Source organism: Arachis hypogaea, chromosome 15 (assembly GCF_003086295.3).
Source record: "Arachis hypogaea cultivar Tifrunner chromosome 15, arahy.Tifrunner.gnm2.J5K5, whole genome shotgun sequence".
Taxonomy (NCBI): Eukaryota; Viridiplantae; Streptophyta; class Magnoliopsida; order Fabales; family Fabaceae; genus Arachis; species Arachis hypogaea.
The window spans coordinates 100,091,565-100,118,503 of record NC_092050.1 but is presented as its reverse complement, the minus strand read 5'-3'; the positions used below and the strand labels follow the sequence as shown (position 1 = coordinate 100,118,503).

The window sequence follows — 26,939 nt, the reverse complement described above, 5'->3', positions numbered from 1 at the left end:
CATGACAAGTACTACGACAAGTGTAAGGTGTTCGGAAATAGTTGCAGATGGTTGATTTGGATCACGCTACGACAGCAGAAGGGTATCTGGGAGCTCAGATGGTATAACGGACCGCATACATGTTTGGCCACCTCGATTTCCTGTGATTATAGGAAGCTTGACTATCATGTGATATTTTCTTACATCCTTCCTATGATCAGAACTGATACGGCTGTGTCCATTATGGTTCTGCAGAATACGACGGAGGCACATTTTGGGTTCGGATTTACATACAGGAGGGTCTGGTTGGCTAAGCAGTAGGCCATTGTGCAGATATATAGGGATTGGGTGGAGGCCTATAATGAGCTGCCAAGATGGATGCTTGGTGTGCAGATAACAATACCAGATAGTATCGCAGTGTTGAGGATGATTCATGTGCGGTTTGAAGGCCAGGTTGACGGGGAGTCAGCATTTTTTCACTGACTTTTTGGGCATTCCCACCGTGCATCGAGGCATTCAAGTATTGTAAGCCGTTGGTCAGTATTGACGGAACCCATTTGTATGGCAAATATGGGAAAACTTTGCTGGTTGCAATAGATTAGGATGGAAATTCTAATATCATTCCTATTACTTTTGCCCTAGTGGATGGTGAAAATGCGAAGTCATGGTCTTTTTTCTTATCTCACTTATGTAAACACGAGACTCCTCAGCCAGACATTCTCGTGATATTCGATAGGCACAATTGGATCAAGGCCACCTTGGAGGCACCTGATGATGGATGGGTTGCTCCTGTTGCTTATCGGGCATTCTGTATTAGGCATGTTACAGCGAATTTCGCAATGAGCTTCAAGGGAAAGGATGCAAGGAGGATTCTAGTCAATGCTACTTATGCGAAGACTGAGGTCGAGTTTGATTATTGGTTTGACATCCTCCAGACTGAAGACTTGGCTACGTGTGACTAGGCCAACAGGATGGAGTATGACAAATGGACCTAGTACCGGGATGAGGGTTGCAGATTCGGCCATATGACTACAAACATTTCTGAGTGCGTTAATTCGGTGCTTAAAGGCATCAGAAACCTTCCAATTTGTTCCTTGGTGAAGTCCACTTATGGGAGGTTGGCAGAGTTATTTGTTTTTTCAAGGGAAGAGAGGCTGAGGCACAATTGGAGACAGGCTAGGAATTTAGTCAGTTGCTTGTGAAAGCAATGGAGGCAAACCTAAAGGCATCGAGATGTTTTCATGATGACACTATATGATGGGGATAATTTAGAGTTTAACATGGCCGAGACTACTCCAATAGGTAATTTCACACTCGATATTTACAGAGTATTATTGAGAGATCAAACTTGCGATTGCGGATACTTTCATCCCCTCCATTATCCATGTTGCCATGCAACTGATTGCGGTGCATATTCCCGCCTGAATTAGGAAACATATGTCCACGAGGTATATCACCTCAGTACGGTGTTTAATATCTACAAGATGAGATTTAATCCTCTGATTGCTGAAGGCTTCTAGCCACCATATGATGGTTCAACAGTTATTCTTGATCCCAGTAAGAGACGTGCATCTAAAGGTCATCCGAGGAGCACTAGAATTTGGACTAGTATGGACGAGGTCAATCCAAGTCAACCAAAGTGGTGTGGCCTATGTGGACAGCCTGGTCATACTAGATTGAGTTGCCCACAGGGAGGAGGTACTGTGAGTTCTGGAGGAGCTAATGGAGTTTAATGTTTTCGTTATTATGTTGCTTGTTTGGTTGTAGTTTATTGTGTTTTCTTTATGGAGCTTAGTGTTTTGTGGAAGTCAAATTTTTGTTATCAAGATGTTTGTATTTGCCGTAGTTGTTGTATTGTAAAATGGATTGGCATTATTAATATAGTGTTTTCTTTTTCATAACGTTGTTGCCGTCACTTTCGAAACTCAGTCAAGTAATACATAATGACATAGTACGATAGGCATAATAACATAGTAACATAGCATGGTAACCAAATAACATGATAACATAGTGGGATAACATAATGGTTAATACAGCAACACAAAGTAGACAGATAAATAACATGATAACATATAACTAAATAGTCATCCGAAAAGTCAGAAAAGATGTGACCCAGCGAAGCAGCAGCATGGGTGCCTAATCCTCTGTGCTCTCTGAGTGAGAGGTACCTCATCCTCATCTCTGGGTGGCCTGGAGGGACGTACACGATCGGGGGGTGCAGCTACAGCTGTGGAGGGAGGAGTGCCACCTAATGCAAATGTCACGTCCAAAAGTCCTGACAGAGGCTCGTTGATGTGAAAGAATTTATTGTCGATTTAGAATCAAGAATCAATTCGTTAGTAGTATAGTCCAAACCAGCAATGAATTCTCTTAGTCAAATGTCAAATTCAAATTAAAATAACCGAGAGCAATTAAACCTCGGGTCGTTCTCCCTAGGAACTAATGCTGATAAGTGCATACAATTTTGGTTGTAAGAAGCAAGGGGTTTCAATGATTGAAGGAAACAAATAAAGAGATGAAAGAACAAGACAAAATTGCAATTAATAAACTAATGAAGGAATAAAGGAACTATGTATGTAATATGGACAAGTAATGCTATAAAATGATGGAAAATTGGTTCAAAACATAAATGAAACCTTGACTTGGGATGAGTTATGGAATCCCTTCCTTGCCATAACCACAACTATGATAATTATGATGGATTAATCTCACTAAAACCTATGAAAATATAATAAAACTTAAACAAAACATAATGACAACTATATAAAAATGATGCCAAAACACGTATAAAATATCCACTCATCAGAACACCAAACTTAAATTGTTGCTTGTCCCCTAGAAACAAGGACAAAGTAGGATTAAAAAGAAGAGAAGGATACAATAAATCTCAGAGTTTCAATGAAGCTCAGTTTAAATTAGATGAGCAAGGCTTAGTAGCTGTTTGCTTCTGAATAATTTTGGTATTTCACTTTCTATTGAAGCTTAGAATGATTGGCATCTTTAGGAACTGATGACTGGAATTCACACCCCATTCAAAATTGGTGAATTAGTCCTTTTGGCAAGCGCACCAAAATTATCGTCAAGTAATAACTCACAGTGGAGTGGGATCGTATCCACAGAGATTGGCAAATTCGAGCAGTTTTAATCGATTGATGAATTAGTCAAGCAGATCAATAGGATTGTAGAGTGCAGAATTGTAAATGACATAAATGTAAATGACTAGAATAAAAAGAAAAGCAATAAAGTGCAGAAATATAAATGGCAGAAAGTAAAATGCAGAATCATAAATGACTTGAATGTAAATAGGAATGGGGAATTGCTGAATGTAAAATTAAGCTATAAAGAAATGGATAGATAAGAATGGGAAAATTCATTGAGATTGGGAGATGTTGTCTCTTTGGATCAAGTCTAGCTTATATCCTCTTCAATCATGCAACTCATTGACCTCTTGGCAATCATGATTGATTGAGCCCCAATCCCTTGGTGACTCAATCTCTCAGATCTTGATCAATAGCCAATTCCTTGGTCTAATTGCTCATGAAGAGAGATATGCTTGGTCCCTGATTATACCACGCACCATCATAGGTCCAAGTAGAGGGAGGATTATATGTCACATATCCAAACACCAAAACCCATATTCTACTCCAGTGTGAGAAGGGATTTCAAGCATGGTTTCATGTTTCCTTTCCCAAGGTTCCCATGAAACCCAATTGCATTCAATCTCTTTCCCAAGATAATTGAACACTAAGCATTAAGAACAAAATTCCTTCTAGCAAATCAAAGAGAAGACGAAGAGAAGAAGGATTTCACTATCATTCATCCATCAAGTACAACAGAGATCCCTCTCTCAATGAGAGGGAAGTTAGCTACTCATGGCTCAAAAGGTACTATAAAGTGAAGTGTAAAAGTGGATTTAAAACTGACTGCTCAACCCCTTCTTCAGTACTCCTTGGGGGTATTTATACTACTCCTAGTAAAATAAAAGAATTACAAAAGTGAAAAAGGAAAATTACATTTTGGAGGGAAAAGAAAACACTTAATAAGCATGACTTCTCAGCTGGCGTGTGGCTGGCGTGTGGCTGGCGTGTCACGTGCTCTTCATTTCCAGCTTGGCGTGCCACGCCCAATCCTTCAAGTGGCACGCTCGTCCCTCTTTCAACCTTGGCGTGCCACGCCTTTGAGCTCAAGTGGCACGCCCCTTGCCTTTCTCACTTCTCTTTGCCTCTGGAAACTTGTACTGGCGTGCCACGCCCTTGCTTTATGCTTGGCTAGGCTTCTCTGGAAAGTTGAACTAGCGTGGCACGCCCAGGGTCTGGCGTGCCACACCCCTCTTGTGAGTGAGTGGTTACTCTGTTTGGCGTGCCACGCCACAAACTCAAGTGGCACGCCCCAATGCTCCTCTTCTAAATGACACTGGCGTGCCACGCCTGGCTACTCAAGTGGCACGCCTAAGTGAAGAATGGTGAATGGCGTGCCACGCCTTCGATACCAAGTGGCACGCCCCATGTAATTGGCCTCCTTTATCCTCTCTGGAACCTTATACCAGCGTGCCACGCCCAGCTCCTGGCGTGCCACGCCAGTGCGTTTTTGTGGCGTTTGCTTCAAGTGTCACGCCAGTTTCACACGCCCAACTTCTTGTTTGTCTTCTACCCCATTTTTGATGCTTTTCTCACCTGAAATTTAGCACAACTCATCTCAAAGTCGTGTACCATAATATTCATCAAATAATGCATGAATTGTACTGATCAAATGAGGTTTATGCTCTTTTATGGTCTTCTTTATGCAAGAAAGAAGGGTAGATGATGCAAGTCATTAGGAACTTAGAATCCAGATGATATTATTGACTCTCCTAGTTTAGTTCTTTTTTATTCTTGAACACAGCTTCTTTAGAGTCTTGGCCGTGATTCTAGGCACTTTGTTTTTCGGTATTATCACCAAACGCCACAGACACTTAACTGGGTGAACCCTTTTGGATTGTGATTCAGCTTTGCTAGAATCCCCAGCCAGTGGTGTCCAGAGTTCTTAACCACACTCTTTTTTGGATCACGACTTTAACTGCTCAGTCTCAAATTTTTCACTTGACACCTTCACACCACGAGCATATAGTTAGGGAAACAGCTCATTTGAATTGTTTAGGCCCAGATTGTGTTTCTTTCAGACCCTCCTAACCAGTGATGCTCAAAGTCTTGGATCCTTACTCTTGCCTTTTGGTTTAAAGAGCTATTGGCTTTTTCTGTTTCTTTCTTTTTCTGTTTGCTTTTTTTTCGCATATACACATATTTTTTTTCTTTTATTGCCTTTTGCTACTTTTTCTTGCTTCAAGAATCAATGTTTTGGATCTTTCAGATTACCAATAATACTTTAATTTTATCATCATTCTTTCAAGAGCCAACATTCTTTACTCTAATATCAAATATGCATTGTCTATTCACACATTCAGAAAACAAAAGAAATGCCACCACATCAAATAATTGAACTATTAACTAGAAATTCATGCATCTTACTTTTCTTTTTCAATTAAAATTTTTCTTTTAAGCAAGGTGAGAGATGCATGGAATATTTCATAGATTTAAGACGTAAATAAAGAGGATCATGCACTAGAAATAGACAATAAGATAAAATACATGAAAAACAGAAAAATAACATAGACAACATGGGATTAAGGGAACAAATCCACTTTAGTGATGGCGGCTACTACTCCTTCTCGAGGATCCAATGGAGTGCTTGATTTCTTCTATGTCACGCCCCTGCCTCTATTGTTCTACCCTCACAACTATTTGATATTCCCTCATGGCCCTTTGATCTTCTCTTATGTCATGGAGGATGGTGGAATGTTCTTGATGTCCCATTCTTAGTTGATCCATGCTGGAGCTTAATTCTCCTAGAGAAGTGTGCAGTTGGTCCCAATAATCTTGGGGAGGAAAATGCATCCCTTGAGGCATCTCAGGGATTTCTTGTTGATGCAACTCTACATGCTCTTACTATGGTCTATGTGCTGGCTCTCTAGTTCACTCCATCCTTCTTTTAATGATGGGCTTGTCCTTCTCAACAGGAATGTCTCCTTCTATGACAATTCCAGCTGAATTACATAGATGACAGATAAGGTGAGGGAATGTCAACCTTGCTAAGGTGGAAGGCTTTTCAGCTTTCTTGTATAACTCTTGAGGTATTACCTCATGTACCTGCACCTCACTCCCAATCATGATGCAATGAATCATGATGGCTCTGTCAATGGTCACTTTTGACCAATTACTAGTAGGGATGATAAAGCGTTGGATAAATTCCAACCATCCTCTAGCTACAGGCTTGAGGTCAAGCCTTCTCAATTGGATAGGCTTGCCTTGAGCATCCTTCTTCCACCGGGCTCCTTCCACACAAATTTCTGAAAGGACTTGGTCCAGCCTCTGATCCAAATTGACTCTCCTAGTGTAAGGATGTGGGTCTCCTTGCATTATTGGCAAATAGAGCGCCAACCGTATACTTTCCGGGCTGAAATCTAAGAGACGCCCTCGGAGCATGGTATGCCAATTTTTGGGATGTGAGTTCATGCTTGTATCATGATTTTTAGTGACCCATGCATTGGTGCATAGAACTCTTATACCATCAAGATTCCAACTTCTGGAATAGGATTTGTTAGGACTTCCCAACCTTTCCTCCGGATTTCTCGTCGGATCTTCGGGTATTCATTCTTTTTATGCCTAAAGGAGACTTCAGGAATCACCCTTTTCTTTGCCACTACTTCATAGAAGTGGTCCTGATGAGCTTTGGTGATGAATCTTTCCATCTCCCAAGGTTCGGAGGTGGAAGCAATTGTTTTTCCTTTCCTCTTTCTAAGGGATTCTCCGACTTTGGGTACTATAAGTGTGAATGAAAAGCAAAAATCAAAGCTTTTCCAACACCAAACTTAAAAGCTTTGCTCATCCTCGAGTAAAATAAGAACAAAAGTGAAGAAAAGAGTAGAAGAAGAAGAGAAGTGGTAAAAAAAGTGGGAGAGGAGGATTCGGCCAAGTGGGGCTTTAGTGTATGAAGTCTGTGTTGGAGAGGTAGTATGAGGGTTAATTATAGGGTTGGGATGGGGGTAGGGTGTATGGGGAAGAGGGAAAGTAAGAGAGAGAAGAAGGTGGGGTAGGTGGGGTTTCTGTGGGACCCACTGGTCTTGAGGGAATAGGGAATTCGAATTCCCTACCCCCTTGTGGGTGTTGAATGCCCAGCTCCTGCTCCTGGCTGGCGTTCAACGCCAGCTCTGTGCTCCTTTTAGGGCGTTGAACACCCATTGAGAGCCTCCTTCCTGGCGTTGAACGCCAAGTCTGTGCCTCTGTTGGGGCATTGAACGCCTAGTCTCTGCCCCTGGCTGGCGTTCAATGCCAGCTTCATGCTCCCTGGCTGGCGTTCAATGCCAGGAATGCTGCTCCTCATGGGAGTTGAACACCCATTCTGGCCCTCTTGTCTGATGTTCAACTCTAGCAAGGTGCTTGTTCCAGGGTGTTCTGTTTCCAGCTCTGACTATTTCTGTTTCAATTTTAACTACTGGACATGATCACAAACTTAAAAAATATGAAAATTAAACTAAGATAACTGAAATAAACTTAATAAAAAAAATAGAAATGACTTTAATTATGGTTGGGTTGCCTCCCAATAAGCGCTTCTTTAACGTTACTAACTTGACGGTTAGCTCCTTTCGGAGATGGATAGGAGCTCAGAATTTCATCCCTTACAGTGAACTTCTTGCCTATGCTCTCATGGATAAGTTCCACATGTTCTAGAGACAGGATCCTATTCACAATATGTGGGATGACTGGATTCTCGGTGAAGACAACTCTCATGTCAGGTGAGAGTCCTTTAGTAGGGATCTTCTTATCCTTCCAGCCCTTAGGTACCTTCTTCTTAGTACCATTATTCTCAGTGCTTGATGATGGCCACCCAACACTGAACTTAGAATTGGTGTCTGGGGGATTTGTATAACTTTGTACTGAGAGAGAGGGTTGGAACACTAGGTATTGCACAACTGTCTCTCTTTTGTCAGAGGGAGAGATACGTGATAAACCACTATTTTATGGTTTATCTTGTGCTCAATTGAGTGGATTTTATCAATCTTTACCCACTTATTCATACTATTTGCATGGTTTTACATTTGCCTTCCTAATTACGTACTTTGATTGAAAACATGCTTCTTTGGCCTTAAGTTCCCTATGTTTAATTCCTCTTTTATTACCATTAGATTCCCTGATATGTGTGTTAAGTAATTTCAGAGATTACAGGACAGGAATGGCTTAGAGGATGAAAAGGAAGCATGCAAAAGTGGAAGGAATACAAGAAGTTGGAGAAATTGCTAAGCTATCCAGCCTGATCTCTTCGTATTCAAACGGCTATAACTTGAGCTACAGAGGTCCAAACGATGCGGTTCCAGTTGCGTTGAAAAGCTAACGTCCGGGGCTTCAATTTGATATATACTATGCCATAGTTGCCCTGAAGCTAGGCGATGCGACTGCGTGCTCCATGCGGACGCATCGCAGTGACGAAAATCAGCGTGTTTGAATTCGCAACCAGCGAATTCTGGGCTGTTTCCGACCCAGTTTGCGGCCCAGAAAACACAGATTAGAGGCTATAAAGTGGGGGAATGCATCCATTCATAATCAAGCTTTCACATTCACAATTTTAGGAGTAGATGTAGTTTTTAGAGAGAGAGGTTCTCTCCTCTCTCTTAGGATTAGGATTAGGATTTCTCTTAGTTTTAGGAGTGACTCTCGATCCCAGGTTCAATGTTCTTTTTATTTATTTTCTCAATTTAATTTATGAACATCTATTCCATATTTAATTTCTTTTGTTAATGCAATTCGAGGTATTTTCAGATTTAAGATTGCTTTGCTTTATTTATATTGATGCTTTTAATTTAATTTAGATATTTTTCTCCCTTTTGGCTTTGGTCAAGTGATTGGTAGTACTTGAGTTATCAAACTCAGCAAGTGATTGAAATTGGTAGATTCTGCTTTAGCTAGGATTGCTCTAACACTAGTCTCTCCACAGGAGTTGACTAGGACTTGAGAATCAAGCTAATCAGTCCACTTAACCTTCCTTTGTTTAATAAAGGCTGACCAAGTGGGATTAAAACCCAATTCTCTTCACACTTGATAAGGATAACTAGGATAGGAATTCTAATTCTTATACCTTGCCAAGAGATTTTATTATTATTATTTTATTTTACTTGTCATATAACATATTCCCTCCTTACTTCCAAAACCCCAATTTACAAACTCATAACCAATAATAAGAACATACCTCCCTGCAATTCTTTGAGAAGACGACACGAGGTTTGAATACTCGGTTATCAATTTCAAAGGGGTTTGTTACTTGTGACAACCAAAACGTTTGTATGAAAGGACTTTTGAAGGTTTAGAAACTATATTTGCAACGAGGATTTATCCGCAAATTTCTAGACCACGCAAAAGTTCCTCTCATCAAAATGGCGCCGTTGCCGGGGAATTGCAAACGTGTGCCTTATTATTGGTTATTGTAAATATTTGCTTTTTGCTTGTTTATTTGTTTTTATTTTTGTTTTTATTTTTGCTTTTTCTTAAGTTAAGAGGTTATTGGTTTTTTATTTTAAAATTTTTATTTTATCTTATCTTATTTCAAAAATCAAATTTCAAAATTCAAAAATTTAAAATTCAAAATTTCAAAATTTAATTTTCAAATTCAAAATTTAAATAACCTTTTAATTTAAATTTGTTTTTATTTTTGTTTTTAATTTTTATTTGCTACTATGAACTCTCATCCTTTTGGCTATGAGTCTGGTTACAATTATGTTGCAGGAAGAAGAAATTACAATGAGAACAGGCATCAAGGTTGGAACAATCAAAGATGGGAGGAGCCACAAGGATTTGATCAACCCTCATGGCAACAACCACCTCCAATGGACTATCAACAACCACCACCATATGCCTATAAACCCTCTCCTCAACACAGCTTTGAACCACCATACTCACAAGCCACCTACAACCATTCACCTCCATATGACCCTAACCCGTATCCACCATACCAACCACCTTATGAGCCATATGAACCCTCCTATCCACCCCAAACCTCCATGGAGAAAGCACTTACTGATCTAAACTCTACTATACAAGCTCTCGTCGCCCAAATCAGACCACCAAATACCTTCAACAATCAACCCTCAAGCTCTAGTGCACTTCCTTTTCAACCACAGAATGATCTCTCCATCCCATCACCACCATCCATGGAAGAGCACCCATATCCATCAATCCAGGAGCAACATGATCCTAATGATGCTATTGACATGGGACAAGAGAGAAGGGATCATCTTCATGAATTCATACTTCATAAGGAGCTAGAGGAGGCCCTAAGGGTGAAGGTAGTAAAAACCCTTGAAGTCGAAGGAGTGGTTGAAGAATTAGTGAAGGAAGAATTAAGGGATCATCTCAAGGAAGCAGCGGATCGATTTCATGCAACTCTATATCAACTAAATCAAGCGATAAGTCAATTAGGTTCCCGACGCTCGGACACTCAAAGTGCTCCCATGGCTTCATGTGGGCAATCTAATGAAGAACGTAGCATGAAGGAGATATTAGAAACTCCAATGGACAGTACGGAGCATGACTTTGTACTGGAACAAGTGGAAGAAGCTGTAATTATCGAAGAAGAAGAAGTGGTTGCAGACTTAGGAGATGCTGAACCTCCATGGGAAAGTCAGGTTATAGAACCTCCTTCTAAGGCGATTAAAATTGATGCTGAGGAGGGTGTACAACCTCCAAGGCATATCACAGTTGAAGACTTGGAAGAGGTTGATCAAGAGATGGAGATTCAAGAAGAAGAAGCACAAACTCCCATACCCTTGGAAAGCAAAGAAGAGGAGATTGAATTGGAAGAAAGCTACCAAGAGGAAGAGGTTGAAATTGAAGAAGCTTGCATAGAGGTGGTAATTATCAGAGAAGAGCACAAGGGAGTGGAGCTTGCAATTTCATTAAAAATACCTCCCTCTAAGTTGCCATCATCCTTCACAACATTCAAGTGGGTAAAATTCATATCCCTTAGCTTTCTAATTCCACTTGAATATGGGCTACTGGAGACGGATGGTCAACTTAGAACACTTTGTGGCATTAAGAGTAAGAGGAAGATGGCCAGTGGTAAGAATTGTCCTGCAAGGTTGATGAGCGGATAATTTATACGCTTTTTGGCATTGTTTTTAGTATGTTTTTAGTAGGATCTAGTTACTTTTAGGGATGTTTTCATTAGTTTTTATGTTAAATTCACATTTCTGGACTTTACTATGAGTTTGTATATTTTTCTGTGATTTCAGATATTTTCTGGCTGAAATTGAGGGACTTGAGCAAAAATCAGATTCAGAGGTTAAAAAAGGACTGCTGATGTTGTTGGATTCTGACCTCCCTGCACTCAAAGTGGATTTTCTGGAGCTACAGAACTCGAAATGGCGCGCTTCCAATTGCGTTGGAAAGTAGACATCCAGGGCTTTCCAGAAATATATAATAGTCCATACTTTGCCTAAGAATAGACGACGTAAACTGGCGTTCAACGCCAGCCTTCTGCCCAAATCTGGCGTCCAGCGCCAGAAAAGGATCCAAAACCAGAGTTGAACGCCCAAACTGGCACAGAAACTAGCGTTCAACTCCACAAATGGCCTCTGCACGTGGAACACTTAAGCTCAGCCCAAACACACACCAAGTGGGCCCCGGAAGTGGATTTATACATCAAATACTTACTCATGTAAACCCTAGTAGCTAGTTTATTATAAATAGGACCTCTTACTATTGTATTAGGCATCTTTGGTCTCATTTTTAATCCATTGTTCATCTTAGGAGACTATTGATCTCGTTTAGGGGGCTGGCCATCTCGGCCATGCCTGGACCTTCACTTATGTATTTTCATACGGTAGAGTTTCTACACTCCATAGATTAAGGTGTGGAGCTCTGCTGTCCCTCAAAGATTAATGCAAAGTACTACTGTTTTTTATTCAATTCTTCTTATTTCTCTTCTAAGATATCCATTCGCACCCAAGAACGTGATGAAGGTGATGATTATGTGTGACGCTCATCATCCTTCTCCCTTATGAACGCGTGCCTGACAAACACTTCTGTTCTACATGAAATAAGCTAGAATGAGTATCTCTTAGATCTCCTAACCAGAATCTTCGTGGCGTAAGCTAGAATGATGGCGGCATTCAAGAGAATCCGGAAGGTCTAAACCTTGTCTGTGGTATTCTGAGTAGGATTCAATGATTGAATGACTGTGACGAGCTTCAAACTCGCGAGTGCTGGGCGTTAGTGACAGACGCAAAAGGAGGGTGAATCCTATTCCAGCATGATCGGGAACCGACAGATGAATAGCCGTGCCGTGACAGGGTGCGTGAGCATATTATTCACTGAGAGGAGGGGATGTAGCCACTGACAACGGTGATGCCCTTGCATAAAGCCAGCCATGGAAAGGAGTAAGACTGATTGGATGAAGATAGCAGGAAAGCAGAGGTTCAGAGGAACGAAAAGCATCTCCATTCGCTTATCTGAAATTCTTACCAATGATTTACATAAGTATTTCTATCCCTATTTTATTATATTAAATTCGAAAACACCATTATCACTTTATATCTGCCTGACTGAGATTTACAAGGTGACCATAGCTTGCTTCATACCAACAATCTCCGTGGGATTCGACCCTTACTCACGTAAGGTATTACTTGGACGACCCAGTGCACTTGCTGGTTAGTTGTATCGAAGTTGTGACGATTATGAATTAAGATCAGAGCACCAAGCTTTGAAGCCATTACCAGGATTTGTTTGAGCCTGGAGATCACAATTTCGTGCACCAAGTTTTTAGCGCCGTTGCCGGGGATTGTTTGAGTTTTCGGCAAGCTTTTGGTCCAGTAACATCAGTGCCAAGTTTGATCCGGCAACAGCACCAAGTTTTTGGCGCCGTTGCCGGGGATTGTTTGAGTTTGGACAACTGACGGCTCATCTTGTTGCTCAGATTAGGTAATTTTCTTTTCGTTTTGTTTTCAAAAAAAAAATATCTTCCAAAAATATTTTCAAAAATCTCTCATCTGTTCTCGAAAAAAAAAATTATAAAAATGTTTTCAAAAATTTTATTCAAGATTTTTAAGAATGAATTCTAGTGTTTCATGAAGCATGTGAAGCCTGGCTGGCTGTAAAGCCATGTCTAAATTCATTTGGACTGAGGCTTGCAATTTGTTATCAAGAGCAACTTAGTTGTTGCTCATCCACCTGCTGCTGATCCATGATCACCTGTTGAAGCTTGGCTGGCCATTGGCCATGTCTAGTGTTTTGGACTGGAGCTTTCTTTGAAAGCTTGGCTGGCTAGTGAGCCATGTCTAATTCCTGGACTGAAGCTTTAGACTAAGAATGCAAGATTCCTGGAATTCATATTAAAAATTTTGGAATCCTTATTTTCCCTTTTCAATAAATTTTCGAAAAAAATCCAAAAAAATTAGAAAATCATAAAAACCAAAAATATTTTCTGTTTCTTGTTTGAGTCTTGAGTCATGTTATAAGTTTGGTGTCAATTGCATATGCATCTTACATTTTTTCGAAAATTTTATGCATTCATGGTGTTCTTCATGATCTTCAAGTTGTTCTTGGTAAGTCTTCTTGTTTGATCTTGATGATTTTTTGTTTTGTGTCTTTTCATGTTTATCATATGCATTCTTGAATTCTTAGTGCGTAAGCATTAAAGAATTCTAAGTTTGGTGTCTTGCATGTTTTCTTTGCATTAAAAATTTTTCAAAAATATGTTCTTGATGTTCACCATGACATTCAAAGTGTTCTTGGTGTTCATCTTGACATTCATAGCATTCTTGCATGCATTCATTGTTTTGATCTAAAAATTTCATGCATTGCATATTTTTCATGTTTTTCATAAAAATTTCAAAAATCAAAAAAAATATCTTTCCCTTTTTCTCTCATCAAATTCGAAAATTTGGATTGACTTTTTCAAAAAATTTTAAAATCAAATTGTTTCTCATGAGTCAAATCAAATTTTCAATTTGAAAATCTTATCTTTTTCAAAATCTTTTTCAAAAATCAAATCTTTTTCAAAATTCTTAGTTATTTTCGAAAATTCCAAAAATATTTTTCAAAAATATTTTTCTTATTTTTATACCAAATTTTCGAAAATAACATAATCAATTAATGTTTTGATTCAAAAATTTGAAGTTTTCTACTTGCTTGTTAAGAAAGATTCAAACTTTAAGTTCTAGAATCATATCTTATGATTTCTTATGAATCAAGTCATTAATTGTGATTTTAAAAATCAAATCTTTTTCAAAAACTAATTTCTATCATATCTTTTCAAAAATATCTTCTCATCTTATCTTTTTCAAAAATATCTTTTCAAAATATCTTTCCTAACCTCCTAACTTCCTATCTTTTCAAAATTTGTTTCAACTAACTAACTAACTTTTTGTTTGTTTCTTAACTTTTTCAAAACTACCTAACTAACTCTCTCTCTCTAATTTTCGAAAATATCTTCCCTCTTTTTCAAAAATTTCTTTTTTATTAACTAATTATTTTTATTTTTAATTTTTAAAACTTAATTTTCGAAAATTACTAACATTTTTTCAAAAACCATTTTTCAAAAATCACTAACTCTTTTTCAAAATAATTTTCGAAAATTATCCCTCCCCCATCTCATTCTATTTATTCATTCATATCCTAACATCTCATCTCACATCTCTTCCATCCGTACAGTTGTGTTTCTTCCTTTACATCACATTCTTTGTCTCCCCCTCTTTTCTTCCACTCACAAAGGGATCCCTATACTGTGGTATAAAGGATCTCTATTATTATTATTATTTTTCTGTGCCTTCTTCTTTGTCATATGAGCAGGAGCAAGGATAAGAACATTCTTGTGGAAGCAGATCCAGAACCTGAAAGGACTCTGAAGAGAAAATTAAGAGAAGCTAAAATACAAAAATCCAAAGATAACCTTTCAGAAATTTTCGAACAGGCAGAGGAGATGGCAGCCGAAAATAATAATAATGTAAGGAAGATGCTTGGTGACTTTACTGCACCTAATTCCAATTTACATGGAAGAAGCATCTCCATTCCTGCCATTGGAGCAAACAACTTTGAGCTGAAACCTCAATTAGTTTCTCTAATGCAGTAGAACTGCAAGTTTCATGGACTTCCAGCTGAAGATCCTTTTCAGTTCTTAACTGAATTCTTGCAGATATGTGATACTGTTAAGACTAATGGAGTAGATCCTGAAGTCTACAGGCTCATGCTTTTCCCTTTTGCTGTAAGAGACAGAGCTAGATTATGGTTGGATTCTCAACCCAAAGACAGCCTGAACTCTTGGGATAAGCTGGTCACGGCTTTCTTAGCCAAGTACTTTCCTCCTCAAAAGATGAGCAAGCTTAGAGCTGATGTTCAAACCTTCAGACAGAAAGAAGGTGAATCTCTCTATGAAGCTTGGGAAAGATACAAACAGTTGACCAAAAAGTGTCCTTCTGACATGCTTTCAGAATGGACCATCCTGGATATATTCTATGATGGGTTATCTGAGCTATCAAAGATGTCACTGGACACTTCTGCAGGTGGATCCATTCACCTAAAGAAAACGCCTGCAGAAGCTCAAGAACTCATTGACATGGTTGCTAATAACCAGTTCATGTACACTTCTGAAAGGAATCCTGTGAGCAATGGGACGCCTATGAAGAAGGGAGTTCTTGAGGTTGATACTCTGAATGCCATATTGGCTCAGAATAAAATATTGACTCAGCAAGTCAATATGATCTCTCAGAGTCTGCATGGAATGCAAGCTGCATCCAACAGTACTCAAGAGGCTTCTTCTGAAGAAGAAGCTTATGATCCTGAGAACCCTGCAATAGCAGAGGTAAATTTCTTAGGTGAACCTTATGGAAACACCTATAACTCAACATGGAGAAATCATCCAAATTTCTCATGGAAGGATCAAAAGCCTCAACAAGGCTTTAATAATGGTGGAAGAAACAAGTTTAGCAATAGCAAGCCTTTTCCATCATCAACTCAGCAACAGACAGAGAACTCTGAACAAAATGCTTCTAATTTAGCAAATCTAGTCTCTAATCTATCTAAGGCCACTGTAAGTTTCATGAATGAAACAAGGTCTTCCATTAGAAATCTGGAAGCACAAGTGGGCCAGCTGAGTAAAAGGATCACTGAAATCCCTCCTAGTACTCTCCCAAGCAATACAGAAGAGAATCCAAAAGGAGAGTGCAAGGCCATTGACATAAGCGCCATGGCCGAACCTGTGAGGAGAGGAGAGGACGTGAATCCCAAGGAGGAAGACCTCCTGGGACGTCCAGTGGTCAATAAGGAGCTTCCCTCTGAGGAACCAAAGGACTCTGGGGCCCATCTAGAGACCATAGAGATTCCATTGACCCTCCTTATGCCCTTCATGAGCTCTGATGAGTATTCCTCTTCTGAAGAGAATGAGGATGTCACTGAAGAGCAAACTGCCAAGTTTCTTGGTGCAATCATGAAGCTGAATGCCAAATTGTTTGGCATTGATACTTGGGAAGTTGAACCTCCCTTGTTCGTCAATGAACTAAATGATCTGGATCAACTGACATTGCCTCAGAAGAGACAGGATCCTGGAAAGTTCATAATACCCTGTACCATAGGCACCATGATCTTTAAGGCTCTGTGTGACCTTGGTTCAGGAATAAACCTCATGCCCCTCTCTGTAATAGAGAAACTGGGAATCTATGGGGTGCAAGCTGCTAAAATCTCATTAGAGATGGCAGACAGCTCAAGAAGACAGGCTTATGGACAAGTAGAAGATGTATTAGTAAAGGTTGAGGGCCTTTACATACCTACTGATTTCATAGTCCTGGATACTGGAAAGGAAGAGGATGAATCCATCATCCTAGGAAGACCTTTCCTGGCCACAGCAAGAGCTGTGATTGATGTTGACAGAGGTGAAATAGTCCTTCAATGGAATAAGAACTCCCTTGTATTCAAAACTCAAGGATCTCCCTCTGCAACCATGGAGAGGAAGCTTGAAAAGCTTCTCTCAAAGCAGAGTCAACCAGAGCCCCCACAGTCAAACTCTAAGTTTGGTGTTGGGAGGCCACAACCAAACCCTAAGTTTGGTGTTGAACTCCCATATCCAAACTCTAAGTTTGGTGTTGGAGAGTCTCAACAAAGCTCTGCACATCTGTGAGGCTCCATGAGAGCCCACTGTCAAGCTATTGACATTAAAGAAGCGCTTGTTGGGAGGCAACCCAATGTTTATCTAATTCTTATTTTTATTGTTTTTCATGTTTTCTTAGGTTCATGATCATGTGGAGTCACAAAATAAATAGAAAAATTGAAAACGGAATCAAAAACAGCAGAAGAAAAATCACACCCTGGAGGAGCATCTGTCTGGCGTTCAGCGCCAGAACAGAGCATGGTTCTGGCGCTGAACGCCCAAAATGGGCAGCTTCTGGGCGCTGAACGCCAGAACAGGCATGGTTCTGGCGTTCAACACCAGAAATGGCACACAAATGGGCGTTGAACGCCCAAAATGGCCACCAACCTGGCGCTGAACGCCCAGAGTTGGGTACAAAGGCATTTTTACATGCCTAATGGGTGCAGGGATGTAAATCCTTGAAAACCTCAGGATCTGTGGACCCCACAGGATCCACTCAGGATCTGTGGACCCCACAGGATCCCCACTTACCTCCACTCACTTCTTCTCACCACTCTCTTTCACACAACCCCATAAACACTCTTACCCAAAAACCCTTCACCAATCACCTCAAACTCTCTTCCCCATCACCTCTTCACCACTCACATCCATCCACTCTTCCCCATAAACCTACCTTATAAACTCCACCTACCTTCAAAATTCAAAACCAATTTCCCACCCAAACCCACCCATATGGCCGAACCTTAACCCCCCCTCCCTTCCCTATATAAAGACCTCCATTCTTCATCAAATTCACACAACACACCCCTCTACACTCCTCTTGGCCGAAACCACATCTCCCTCTCCCTCTCCATATTTCTTCTTCTTCTTCATCTATTCTTTTGTTTATTGCTCGAGGGCGAGCAATATTCTAAGTTTGGTGTGGAAAAAGCATAGCTTTTTTGTTTTTCCATTACCATTGATGGCACCCAAGACCGGAGAATCCTCTAGAAGAGGGAAAGGGAAGACAAGAGCTTCCACATCCGAGTCATGGGAGATGGAAAGGTTCATCTCCAAAGCCCATCAAGACCACTTCTATGATGTTGTGGCCAAGAAGAAGGTGATCCCTGAGGTCCCTTTTAAACTCAAAAGAAATGAGTATCCGGAGATCCGACATGAAATTCAAAGAAGAGGTTGGGAAGTTCTAACAAATCCCATCCAACAAGTCGGCATCCTAATGGTTCAAGAGTTCTATGCCAATGCATGGATCACCAAGAACCATGATCAAAGTAAGAACCCGGATCCAAAGAACTATGTTACAATGGTTCGGGGGAAATACTTAGATTTTAGTCCGGAAAATGTGAGGTTGGCGTTCAACTTGCCATACATGGAAGAGAACGCATGCCCCTACACAAGGAGAGTCAACTTTGATCAAAGGTTGGACCAAGTCCTTATGGACATATGTGTAGAAGGAGCTCAATGGAAGATTGACTCCAAAGGCAAGCCGGTTCAACTAAGAAGATTGGACCTCAAGCCTATAGCTAGAGGATGGTTGGAGTTTATTCAATGCTCAATCATTCCCACTAGCAACCGGTCTGAAGTTACCATAGACCGGGCCATCATGATCCATAGCATCATGATTGGAGAAGAGGTGGAAGTTCATGAGATTATACCTCAAGAACTCTACAAGGTGGCTGACAAGTCCTCCACCATGGCAAGGTTAGCCTTTCCTCACCTCATTTGCCACCTATGCAATTTAGCTGGAATTGACATAGAGGGAGATATCCTCATTAAAGAGGAAAAGCTCATCACTAAGAAAAAGATGGAGCAAGCAAGAGAGCCCACTCATGGAGCTCAAGAGGCGTATGAAGCTCATCACCATGAGATTCCGGAAATGCCTCAAATGCACTTTCCTCCACAAAACTATTGGGAGCACATCAACACCTCCCTAGAAGAATTGAGTTCCAATATGGGACAACTAAGGGTGGAACATCAGGAGCACTCCATCATGCTTCATGAAATAAGAGAAGATCAAAAAGCAATGAGGGAGGAGCAACAAAGACAAGGAAGAGACATAGAAGAGCTCAAGGACATCATTGGTTCCTCAAGAAGGAAACGCCACCATCACTAAGGTGGATTCATTCCTTGTTTTTGCTTTCTCTGTTTTTCGTTTCCTATGTTATGTGCTTATCTATGTTTGTGCCTTCATTACATGATCATTAGTAGTTAGTAACTTTGTCTTAAAGATATGAATGTCCTATGAATCCATCACCTCTCTTAAATGAAAAAATGTTTTAATTCAAAAGAACAAGAAGTACATGAGTTTCGAATTTATCCTTGAACTTAGTTTAATTATATTGATGTGGTGACAAAGCTTCTTGTTTTCTGAATGTATGCTTGAACAGTGCATATGTCTTTTGAAGTTGTTGTTTAAGAATGTTAAATATGTTGGCTATTGAAAGAATGATGACTAGGAGACATGTTATTTGATAATCTGAAAAATCATAAAAATGATTCTTGAAGCAAGAAAAAGCAGCAAAGAACAAAGCTTGCAGGAAAAAAAAATAGGCAAAAAAAAAAAGAAAGAAAAAGAAAAAGCAAGCAGAAAAAGCCAATAACCCTTAAAACCAAAAGGCAAGGGCAAATAAAAAGGATCCCAAGGCTTTGAGCATCAGTGGATAGGAGGGCCTAAAGGAATAAAATCCTGGTCTAAGCGGCTAAACCAAGCTGTCCCTAACCATGTGCTTGTGGCGTGTAGGTATCAAGTGAAAACTTGAGACTGAGCGGTTAAAGTCAAGGTCCAAAGCAAAAAAAAAAAAAGAGTGTGCTTAAGAACCCTGGACACCTCTAATTGGGGACTTTAGCAAAGCTGAGTCACAATCTGAAAAGGTTCACCCAATTATGTGTCTGTGGCATTTATGTATCCGGTGGTAATACTGGAAGACAAAGTGCTTAGGGCCACGGCCAAGACTCATAAAGAAGCTGTGTTCAAGAATCATCATACTGAACTAGGAGAGTCAATAACACTATTCAAAATCTGAAGTTCCTATAGATGCCAATCATTCTGAACCTGAATGGATAAAGTGAGATGCCAAAACTATTCAAGAGGCAAAAAGCTATAAGTCCCGCTCATTTGATTGGAGCTATGTTTCATTGATAGTTTGGAATTTATAGTATATTCTCTTCTTTTTATCCTATTTGATTTTCAGTTGCTTGGGGACAAGCAACAATTTAAGTTTGGTGTTGTGATGAGGGGATAATTTATACGCTTTTTGGCATTGTTTTTAGTATGTTTTTAGTAGGATCTAGTTACTTTTAGGGATGTTTTCATTAGTTTTTATGTTAAATTCACATTTCTAGACTTTACTATGAGTTTGTGTATTTTTCTATGATTTCAGGTATTTTCTGGCTGAAATTGAGGGACTTGAGCAAAAATCAGATTCAGAGGTTGAAAAAGGACTGCTGATGCTGTTGGATTCTGACCTCCCTGCACTCAAAGTGAATTTTCTGGAGCTACAGAACTCGAAATGGCGCGCTTCCAATTGCGTTGGAAAGTAGACATCCAGGGCTTTCCAGCAATATATAATAGTCCATACCTTGGCCAAGAATAGATGACGTAAACTGGCGTTCAACGCCAGCCTTCTGCCCAAATCTGGCGTCCAGCGCCAGAAAAGGATCCAAAACCAGAGTTGAACGCCCAAACTGGCACAGAAACTGGCGTTCAACTCCACAAATGGCCTCTGCACGTCGAACACTTAAGCTCAGCCCAAACACACACCAAGTGGGCCCCGGAAGTGGATTTATACATCAAATACTTACTCATGTAAACCCTAGTAGCTAGTTTATTATAAATAGGACCTCTTACTATTGTATTAGGCATCTTTGGTCTCAGTTTTAATCCATTGTTCATCTTAGGAGACTATTGATCTCGTTTAGGGGGCTGGCCATCTCGGCCATGCCTGGACCTTCACTTATGTATTTTCATACGGTAGAGTTTCTACACTCCATAGATTAAGGTGTGGAGCTCTGCTGTCCCTCAAAGATTAATGCAAAGTACTACTGTTTTTTATTCAATTCTTCTTATTTCTCTTCTAAGATATCCATTCGCACCCAAGAACGTGATGAAGGTGATGATTATGTGTGACGCTCATCATCCTTCTCCCTTATGAACGCGTGCCTGACAAACACTTCTGTTCTACATGAAATAAGCTAGAATGAGTATCTCTTAGATCTCCTAACCAGAATCTTCATGGCGTAAGCTAGAATGATGGCGGCATTCAAGAGAATCCGGAAGGTCTAAACCTTGTCTGTGGTATTCTGAGTAGGATTCAATGATTGAATGACTGTGACGAGCTTCAAACTCGCGAGTGCTGGGCGTTAGTGACAGACGCAAAAGGAGGGTGAATCCTATTCCAGCATGATCGGGAACCGACAGATGAATAGCCGTGCCGTGACAGGGTGCGTGAGCATATTATTCACTGAGAGGAGGGGATGTAGCCACTGACAACGGTGATGCCCTTGCATAAAGCCAGCCATGGAAAGGAGTAAGACTGATTGGATGAAGATACCAGGAAAGTATAGGTTCAGAGGAAAGAAAAGCATCTCCATTCGCTTATCTGAAATTCTTACCAATGATTTACATAAGTATTTCTATCCCTATTTTATTATATTAAATTCGAAAACACCATTATCACTTTATATCTGCCTGACTGAGATTTACAAGGTGACCATAGCTTGCTTCATACCAACAATCTCCGTGGGATTCGACCCTTACTCACGTAAGGTATTACTTGGACGACCCAGTGCACTTGCTGGTTAGTTGTATCGAAGTTGTGACGATTATGAATTAAGATCAGAGCACCAAGCTTTGAAGCCATTACCAGGATTTGTTTGAGCCTGGAGATCACAATTTCGTGCACCAAAGGTTCATCATGGTTGGAAGCTTTAAGTTTAAACGCAAAGGTTAGTGTAAAGCTCAACTGAATGGGTCTAGGAAGCTGTTTGGTAGCTGCAGTGAGAATTCAAATTACTTATCACCCAGTTGGAAAAATACAGATCCCGACAAGGATGGGTGTAAAAGCAAGATTTGGGATCCTGGAATCTGCTCTGACACTTGTTACCCCGGGAGCCTAAGAATATGTTTGAAGCTTCTTAAGGTCTTTACATGCTTAGTTTGGGACCCCAGAGGCTACTGGAGATGCAAACATTGGTGGAGATTTCTGGATGAGTTCAAGCACAAGCCACCATAACAGGGAGCTCACCAAATGTCCAACTTAAGGACTTTAACTAAAAGTGCTAGGTGGGAGACAACCCACCATGGTATAATCATTCCTTTTTCATTTTTAGTTAGTTTTATTTGTTTTCGAGTTTTATTTTATTTTATTATATTGAACCTGGAGTTTTGCATCACATTCATATTAACACTGCATTCTGCATTTTTCATGCATAAAAAAAAGAGAAAGAAAAGAGAAGCACGCACGCGACGCGGTAGCGTCGCTGACGCATCCGCGTCATGTGGGAAAAATAACTCCCACGCGACCGCATCACTCACGCGGCCGCGTGACCTGGAAATCGACGTACGAAGGGTGCTCTCCCGAAAGTTGTGCGAGAGTGGTGCTGGACTAGTGCTAACCGTACACGCCTTACCACGCGGACGCATGGCTCACGCGTCCGCGTCATATCCCCATGATGGCCACTCACGCGATCGCGTCGACCACGCGACCGCGTCACCCTGGATTTTGGCAATACCAACTACCAAGTTTCGAACAGAGAGTTGTGCGACCGCGAGGCTGCACTCGCGCCACTAGCACAAATCAAGTCACGCGATCGCGTGCCCCACGCATCCGCGTCGCCTGACCTTATTGTGCACCACGCGACCGCCTCGCCAGCGTCACACAACCTATCCAGGTTAGTGCCAATTTTCTTATCTTTTCTTCTCTAATCCTAATTTCTTCTATCTTTTCTTCTTTCTTCTTTCTTTCTTACTTTATTTCTTTCCCTTCTTATTCTTCTTATCTTTTATTTTATTTTATTTATTTGCATACTTTCATTCATTGCATATTTTTATTTTTCTAAATTTATTATTTTACCATTGGTGTTCTAATGTTCTTATTCAACTGTTACATCTTTTCTGGTATTTTCTTGGTGCTTAATGACTTGTTTAATTCTGATTGAGTAATATTATTTAAATCAATGCCAATCTTTTATATCTGTATTACTTTTGCATTGACATGAATTTATATTATCTCTCCTTCCCCACTCTATTTCCCATTGTTGTACATTTTGTACCACTGGCATGCCATGGCTTCTATTGTTTTCTCACTTGCATGTTGTAGCTACCATGTAATTGAGACCCTTATTATTTGGCATTAACCCACCCATACTGTATTTATTTTCCTATCTTTATTTCTGGGTTACTCTTCTTCCCTTTTTCTTTCAGGATGGCCACCCGGAAGAGAACCGGAAGACGTTTACATGGGGAGACAGGCAAGTCAATCTGCACAATCTATAGAGAAAAGCATCAGTTGAAGCCACCCATCCACTTGCACATCTTAGCATGCACCGAGGACGGTGCAATCTTTAAGTGTGGGGAGGTCGATACCGATCTCCATGGGTTAGTACCTTTCTGTTTCAACACCAATGTTTAAATTTTCTTTGTTAAATTAGTTATTGCATTTGCATATTTGTTTGATTTTATGCATTTAGTTACTACTTAGTTAAAGTAATAAAATTCTTTTAAGACCCTATCTTTGAAAAATTTCACTAATTTAAATCGAAAATTTTTTTATGTTAAAACTTGTTTGAAGTTGTATTTGGAACATGGTTTTTGAGCTAAAGAACACACAACCTGTGAGATTTTGAGCTTATTTATATGGTTACACTATTTAACCATAATATTATTATTCTTCTGTGTTTTCTTCTCTATAATTGCAATCTTAGCTTTGTTCCATTCTATATGTCCAATATTTAGTGTATTTACATGCTTCCATATGATTGAGGCCATTATTTGATTTTAGCTCACTTATCCCAAATAAGCCTACCCTTTAAATCACCCTTGTCAGCCACCTTGAGCCTTTTAATCCCCATTTATTCTGTATTTTACCACATCACTAGCCTTAAGTAGAAAAACAATTAAATATCCTAATTGAATATTTGGTTAGCTTAAGATAGGGATTGTGTAACAATTAAGTGTGGGGAAACTGTGGGAACATGGGTTAATAAGGGAATGTATCATATTTCTAATTTATTTGAATATTGGGAATTTGGGAATCTACTCATGAAAAACCAAAATAGAAAAATAATAGAGAATCCATGTGCATTGATAAGTTATGTTTGCTTTTATGATTCAAAAAAAAAAGAGAGAAAAAAATATATATATAATATAAATAAATAAGGGGACAAAATTACCCCAATATTAAGTTTAATAAAAGATCAATGCACATGTGATAAAAATTAAAGAAAATTTGGTACATGAGTATGGGAATTATACAAAAGTGGGAATTATACAAAAGTGGGAATTATGGGTAGCTAGGTATGAATTTAAAAGTATATAGAGTATATGTATATTAGGTGAGAGCTTAGGTTAATTAAAGATTCATATTATAGCTCACTTGGCCATACATATATCCTTACCTTTACCTTAGCCCCATTACAACCTTGAAAAGACCTCATGATGTTTGCATTGGTAGATTAAATAATGTTGATTGGTTAGATGAAGAACAAGGTTTAGAAAGCATGATTAGATAAGCGTAGAGTGAATTACCCTATACACTTAAGAGACTAGAGTGATATACACTACCAGTGAGGGTTCACTGCTTTCATGAGCTATCTTCTCACAAGTTTACTTGCTTTTTATTGTATGATTTGAATTAGTGAAATCTGATTTATATTTGTCTTGAAGAACTTATTTACTCTTAACCAAGTAGGTAGAAACATTTTGCATGGGGTTGCATTCATATAGATAGGTTGCATTTCATACATTCTACCATTCCTCTTCATTTCTTTATAGCTTCTCTTGAGCTTAGCATGAGGACATGCTAATGTTTAAGTGTGGGGAGGTTGATAAACCACTATTTTATGGTTTATCTTGTGCTCAATTGAGTGGATTTTATCAATCTTTACCCACTTATTCATACTATTTGCATGGTTTTACATTTGCCTTCCTAATTACATGCTTTGATTGAAAACATGCTTCTTTGGCCTTAAGTTCCCTATGTTTAATTCCTCTCTTATTACCATTAGATGCCTTGATATGTGTGTTAAGTAATTTCAGAGATTACAGGACAGGAATGGCTTAGAGGATGGAAAGGAAGCATGCAAAAGTGGAAGGAATACAAGAAGTTGGAGAAATTGCTAAGCTGTCCAGCCTAACCTCTTTGCATTCAAACAGCTATAACTTGAGCTACAGAGGTTCAAACGACGCGGTTCCAGTGGCGTTGGAAAGTTGACGTCTAGGGCTTCGATTTGATATATAATATGCCATAGTTGCCCTGACGCTAGGTGACGCGACTGCGTGCTCCATGCGGACGCGTCGTAGTGACAAAAATCAGCGTATTTGAATTCGCAACCAGCGAATTCTGGGCTGTTTCCGACCCAGTTTGCGGCCCAGAAAACACAGATTAGAGGCTATAAAGTGGGGGAATGCATCCATTCATAATCAAGCTTTCACATTCACAATTTTAGGAGTAGATGTAGTGTTTAGAGAGAGAGGTTCTCTCCTCTCTCTTAGGATTAGGATTAGGATTTCTCTTAGTTTTAGGAGTGACTCTCGATCCCAAGTTCAATGTTCTTTTTATTTATTTTCTCAATTTAATTTATGAACATCTCTGCCATATTTAATTTCTTTTGTTAATGCAATTCGAGGTATTTTCAGATTTAAGATTGCTTTGCTTTATTTATATTGATGCTTTTAATTTAATTTAGATATTTTTCTCCCTTTTGGCTTTGGTCAAGTGATTGGTAGTACTTGAGTTATCAAACTCAGCAAGTGATTGAAATTGGTAGATTCTGCTTTAGCTAGGATTGCTCTAACACTAGTCTCTCCACAGGAGTTGACTAGGACTTGAGAATCAAGCTAATCAGTCCACTTAACCTTCCTTCGTTTAATAAAGGCTGACCAAGTGGGATTAAAACCCAATTCTCTTTACACTTGATAAGGATAACTAGGATAGAAATTCTAATTCTTATACCTTGCCAAGAGATTTTATTATTATTATTTTATTTTACTTGTCATATAACATATTCCCTCCTTACTTCCAAAACCCCAATTTACAAACTCATAACCAATAATAAGAACATACCTCCCTGCAATTCCTTGAGAAGATGACCCGATGTTTGAATACTCGGTTATCAATTTCAAAGGGGTTTGTTACTTGTGACAACCAAAACGTTTGTATGAAAGGACTTTTGAAGGTTTAAAAACTATATTTGCAACGAGGATTTATCCGCAAATTTCTAGACTACGGAAAAGTTCCTCTCATCAATAGGGCTAGGTATCTTGAATAAGATACAGTCCTCATGCAATTGCAGAACTAGCTATCCCCTTTCTACATCAATGATGGCAATGGTAGTGGCTAGGAAGGGTCTTCCAAAGATGACGGATTCATCCTCTTCCTCCCCAGTATCCAAGATTATGAAATCTGCAGGATGTAAAGGTTCTCAACCTTTTCTAAGACATCCTCTGCCAGACTATAAGCTTTTTTCATTGACTTGTCTGCCATCTCTAGTGAGATTCTTGCAGCTTGTACCTCAAAGATTCCTAGTCTCTCCATTATAAAGAGTGGTATGAGGTTTATGCTTGACCCTAGGTCACACAGAGCTTT

At 39.6% G+C, this 26,939-nt stretch overlaps 1 non-coding gene across 1 annotated transcript; it reads right to left on the bottom strand.

Annotated features, from left to right (window-relative positions):
• Positions 1–15,375: 15,375 nt before the first annotated feature.
• Positions 15,376–15,483, bottom strand: LOC112753443 (small nucleolar RNA R71). Its single transcript, XR_003177831.1, has one exon. It is a non-coding gene; the product is annotated as a small nucleolar RNA R71 (small nucleolar RNA).
• Positions 15,484–26,939: the final 11,456 nt, after the last annotated feature.